Source organism: Phyllostomus discolor, chromosome 6 (assembly GCF_004126475.2).
Source record: "Phyllostomus discolor isolate MPI-MPIP mPhyDis1 chromosome 6, mPhyDis1.pri.v3, whole genome shotgun sequence".
In the NCBI taxonomy this organism is placed as follows: Eukaryota; Metazoa; Chordata; class Mammalia; order Chiroptera; family Phyllostomidae; genus Phyllostomus; species Phyllostomus discolor.
In genome coordinates, this window is record NC_040908.2 from 68,605,366 (window position 1) to 68,611,401 (window position 6,036).

Consider the following 6,036-nt stretch of genomic DNA (forward strand, 5'->3'; position numbering starts at 1 on the left):
AAAATCTGGAAAAGCACATAACTTTCTGCCATAAAATTCCACTTCCAGGTTTCCTTGAGAATGTACAAGTGTTTCTGTGATAGCAAAATAATGGAAATCATCTGAACGTTATCATTGTGATATGATAACAGTTTAAAGGAATAAATTTATTTGTTATATGCTAAAAAGATCTCCAAGATATATTGTTGAGTTTTTTAAATAATCAAGTTGTATGTAGAACAAATGCATGCAATGTAGTGCATTTTATGTTAAAACACACATACAATTATATTGATGCATTCATAAGTTTGCTTCCACTCATAGCCCATTGGCCAGAGCAAGTCACATGACCCTGCCTAATGACTAGGAGATGGGGAAGCATGGGGAGTACAGAATAATCCCTGGGCTAGTGGGCATTTCTCTCTGCCATTTAAAGCTTAGGCTTTTGGAGAACAATAGCCAGAAAGAGTTTCACTCATGCTCTACTTCCCACCATGCTATATACCGTATTTTTCAGACTATAAGATGTACCTTCCCTTCGCCAGAATTTGGGAGGAATAATGGTTGTTCATGCTGCTGTTGAGTTCTGTTTACATTTACATTGGGGAAATATTATGTTATTTATGTTATTAAGTATTTTACCACATTTTTTGCTTCAAATCTTTGGCTCCTATTTTCCTGTAAAACCTAGGTGCGTCTTATGGTCTGAAAATATGGTACTCATTCATCACCTGAGAAATGGAGTGGAGAACAGGTTGCCTGGTAGAATACAGTGGCAAGGGCATGTGAAAACTACAGAAAGCTGGAGAAATACACACACACACACACACACACACACACACACACACAGTCCAGCTTCATCTGAAACTCTATACTAAGATGTACTTACTCAAATAGAAATGTTGTCACAAAGACAGAGTTTATATTATATGCCAGGGGCTTTTGTACAATGGTCATTTGAAAATTATTTTCTGATCAAGGAATTAGCCAGATTCTTGAATCATTAACTAATAGTGGAAAGAGAATTGTTGGGTTTTTAAGAGAGTTTTAAGATTTTAATTTCTGAATCTCTTCATGTACTGAATTCAGGCTATGAAATACAAAAATAACATTTACTTGAATACAATTAACACCTAAAGCTAATGTAGTTGTATTGAGTTGTAAGAAACATACTTCTAAGAGAATTTATACATTTAAAATTTTTTTCTTATCCCTGGCTGGTGTGGCTCAGTGGATTGAGTGCTGGCCTACAAACCAAAGAGTCACCAGTTTGATTCCCAGTCAGGGCACATGCCTGGATTGCAGGCCGGGTCCCCAGTAAGGGACGCACAAGGGACAACCACACATTGATCTTTCTCTCCCCCTTTTTCTCCCTCACTTCCCCTCTCTTTAAAAATAAATAAATACTTAATTTAAATTAAACTAGAATACTCTGGAAAGAAATTTACAAATAATATTTATAAATAAAAATTAATAGTAAATTTACAAATGTCTATAGCCTTAATAAATATAAAATCAAGAAATAGCAAAATATGTAGAAATAAGTGTATAGCTACAAACTGATTATAAAAGGAATGTTATAAATAAAAGGCACTAGAAAACAAATACATCTACTGTGAAACCAGTAATGGTTGTTCACACAAACCATAGAAATATGAAAAATAAACCCCACAAAATTATACTATTATAGAGCTTTTAAAAATTGCTTTCCATCACTAACTATTCTTTTTTGTTGATTGCTAACATTTACTATGAGTCAGTGGAATTATGTATAGTAATCTTAAACTAGTAAAGAACGAATGGCAGCTATAATTTACAGAAGAATAAACTGAAATTAACCTGAAAAAGTTCCATAGGTATCCATGGTCAGCATTTAACACCTGTCACCAGGTAGTTAGAAGATTTTCGTCAGTTCCCTTCTTCAATAACCTATAGAGCAATATGTTGGAATTTTAGCTTTGATGACAAGGCTTCCACTTGTAAGCAGGTGTTTCAGATGGTTATTTAGAGAAGGACCAACAACAACACTTAGTTGTACCAGAACATTCAATCCTCTTTCCAGCACTTCATCACCGGGATGGACCAGAACTGCCTTTAGCACTGGAATTAGGTTAGGAAGCAAAGGCACAGCTATTTCAGGAGCACCTTAGACCAAAAGTAATTCTCCAATATCCTCCTTTGACACAAAGATATATGGATGTTTAGTCTCTCTCAGACCCTCAACTAAAGTAATAAGAAGATCAAAGGGAAGATTTTCAGGGCATTCTCACCATAATCTGTGTTTCACTGAACCATGGACAATCTGCAAGGAATACCTCCTTTAGAGTAAGTAGCTGCAATGCAGAAGGAGCAGGAGACTGTTCAGCAAACAGGTTAATTGTTTTAGAGTTAAGTTTATCACTTGGTTGAGAATGGACTTTTCCTACAGACTTGGGAGAACTGGTTGATGTTGACTTGAACTGTAGTCCTATGTCATATTTGTACACTTGATGGTGTTCTTTGATCATAGTTGCCTGTCACTGTGTTCCTCACCTGTACATCTCCATAGCTCTCTGATTTCTGCATTCCTTCCTCTATTCCACCCCTCTTTCCTGCTGCTATCTGCACACCAGCCACCAACTTGATGGGCCTTTTGACAAGTGCCCTCTCCCCGAACAGATTTGGTGACACCTGAGAATTGTTGACTTTTAACTGCAGTAAAAATTTAAGCAAAATTACTGGGAAGTCATTATCTAAATGACTTTTTTTGTCTTTTGAAGTCCTCATTAATTGAAAGGATGGGTTTAAAAGAGTACATACACAGTAGGTTTCTCCCCTCTGTGGAGAACTCTTTCAACTTCATGATGAATATCAGCTCTCCTCTCTTGCAAAACTGCAAACCTCAGTCTTCAAGGTCCCATTGCCCTTGAACCTACCCAAGATCCTGGTCTAGAGGGCTAGAGAAGTGAACATCTCCAGAAGCCACATTCTTGGACCCAGTCACAGTAGAAATCCTCCCCCTACCCCACCCAGATTTGATTTTTAAAACTGAGTAATGGGAATAGAATTTGAACCTGAGTGGAAAGAGGCCTTTGTATCAACTTCTCCTGGAATGTTCTTCTCCCCAGATAGCCATGCAACTCACACTCTCACCACCTTCAAGTCTTTGCTCAAATGTCATCTCACTGAGGCCTTCCTTGACTGAAACCCACAGACACCTCCCTTGTCCTTGTAACTCTCTGCCCACCTTCTCTGTTTGACTTTTCTTCATAGTACACATTGCCACCTAACTTCTGTAACATTAATATAGCATATTATCTGTCTCTCTCTATAGGATGTGAGCTCTTGGAGTGCAGTGACCTTGGTCTCTTCACTGCCTATTTGCAGGACCTCGAACAGTGCCTGGCATGCAATAGCTCCTGCATGCATCTTTGTGGAATGAATAAAGATGTGAGGAATCTAAATCTAGTTGATTTCTTTTTAAGGCCTAGTTCAGTAGGGTACTCACTTTATCAGACTAATTAAACTAAAATTAATTACTTTTACTAGATAATCCACATCAAAAGACCCATCTTCCTCTTGATAAATAGAAACAGAGGATCAACTGTGGCCATCCAGTAGAGGTTCTAGATTAATTACAATGCTGCTGGCTGCTATAACAGACAAACCAGAAATATACACTGGGCCAAACACAATGGAAGTTACTATCTTACATAAAGTCCAAAAGTGATATTCCTAATCAGCAGTTTCTGTAAGCAGTGATCTAGGGACCCAGACTTCTCATGTCTTCTGACTCTACCATCTTTATCACTGTCTTCCAAGCTGCTTGTCTTTTCAAGCCAGCAGAAGGGCAAAGAAAGTTGAAGGATGGAAGGGGAGGTTTCTATGGGCCAGACCTAAAAGAGACATTTATCCCTTTCACTCAAGTTCCATTGGCTAGAATTCAGTCCCATGACCACACTAACTACAATGGTGGCTAGAATATAAGATCTAGCTGTGTGTGCAGTAAGAAGAAAGAAATTTGGAGGAAAACCGGCAATCCCTGCCACACACTCTCTTAACGAACCTCCTCTTAGTGTATTTAGAAGATTGACTGACCTGTAGCACACTGCCTGACTATACCACTGCAGCCCCTAGGACAGGAAGTCAGAGATTCCAGGCTTTTCTACAACCAACCAAGCTGTGCATCTATCATGTCAGATGTGTTTGTAATCAATATACTTATGTTGCTTAGACTTTTACTACATAATTAATGTTATAAATTAGTGAAATACAAGTATTAAAAGAGAAAAAGGTTTTAAATAGCATTGCTATTGAATTATGAGTGAGTAAAACCCTAGTAAATGACTGGGAGACAGGACAAACAGATAGAAAAATCTAGAAGTATTTTGCCCTCTAATGTATTTATTTATCTTTGCGCTCTACCTCCACTCTAGAGTGAAACTGGAAATCGTTGTCTTTGATGAATACAATTTTTGAAAGAAAGAGAAACAGCTCTCAACAGTGGACAAATATTCAAGGAAAAAGGCCTTGAACCTGTTAAATGATATTTCAGAAAAAGATAAAATCATGACTATCATTCAGACTTAAAAATGACTGCATGTTAAGAAGTTCTATTAAAGTAATCAAACGAAGGAACAAGGTAGATGTTGTAACTGCTTTAAAGGAAAAACAGAAAAAAATTATATGGAGTGATGTTGAATTGAATGTGCAGTAGACACAAACTAGCTTTTCCACAAAGGAGAGGGAAGCCCATCTTTATCAGAAAAAATGTAATTTGCATGTCTATCAGTTACCCACAGTGTACAGATTTATAAAATAGCTTCCACAGAGTCAGTCTGGCCCTGGCTAGTGTGGCTCAGTGGACGGAGTGCTGGCCCGTGAACCAAGGGATTGCTGGTTAAATTCCTGGTTGGGGTGCATGCCTGAGTTGCAGGCCGGGTCATCATTTGGGGGCACATGGAAGGCAGCCACACACGTTAATGTTTATCTCCTTTTCTTTCTCCCTCTTCCCCTCTATCTGAAAGTAAATAAATAAAATCTTAAAAAAAATTAAAAAATAATAGAAATAATTTTAAAAAAAGAATCCATCTGCTAAGGCAGAAAGTTACTCTATAAATAATACATTGTTTTCCACTGAAGTACAAACATTTTTTTTTCTACAGCTGTTGACCCCATGTAGAATACATCTGCCAAATATGACTCCTCATGGTTAATTGAGCTCAAATTCATAAGCAGAGTCTACCAGTCATTGTTTACTGAGGCTTCACATGCATACCTAATTTCAGGGAGGAGACACAGACTGGACTATCTAGTCTCCTGCTCTGTGATAAGACCTCTGATTTGACCCTTATAAAAGAGCTTCTAGGATGGAAATTGGCTCCTTAAGACTGAGACTTTCCCTGTCCAATTCAACCTGCACAGCTATATCCTCATTTGCCACTTTACTGACCAATCAGAGTGGCTCCATTCCAACCAATCAGGGTGATGGTATTTGGACCAATCAAACTGTAAGAATTTGGAATCCTCATTTGCAAACCAGAGACTAGGGTCAGTCATACCTCTATATAAGCCAACCTCAATGGAGCTCACTTCCTTTTTTGTTTTTAGTCCTCACCAGAGGATTTTTTTTTAAATTGATTTTTTTTTTTTGAGAGAGAGAGAGAGAAACATGGGAAGCCTTAGAGAAAAACATCAATTGGTTGGTTGCCTCTCATAAATGTACCAAACCCGCAACCTATGCATGTGTCCTGACCAGGAATCTGAACTTGCGAACCTTCAGTATACAGGACGACACCCCAAACAACTGATGGCCAGGCCTTTTTTTTTAAATTCTCACCCGAGTATGTTTATATCGATTTTAGAGAGAGGAAGGGAGGGGGAGAGAGACAGAGAGAGAAACATCAGTGTGAGACAGAAACATTCATTGATTGCCTCCCATACATGCCCCAACTAGGAACTGAACCCACAAACTTTTGGTGTACAGGACAATGCTCCAACCAACTAGGCCACCCAGCCAGGGCAATGGAGTGAACTTTCAATTTCCATCAAGAGTTCCTGGGCTGGGAAGCTGAAGCT

General features: G+C 38.4%; 1 pseudogene; it reads right to left on the minus strand.

The window, feature by feature from the left end:
• Window positions 1-1,853: 1,853 nt before the first annotated feature.
• LOC114498417 lies at window positions 1,854-2,548 on the minus strand (annotated as a pseudogene).
• Window positions 2,549-6,036: the final 3,488 nt, after the last annotated feature.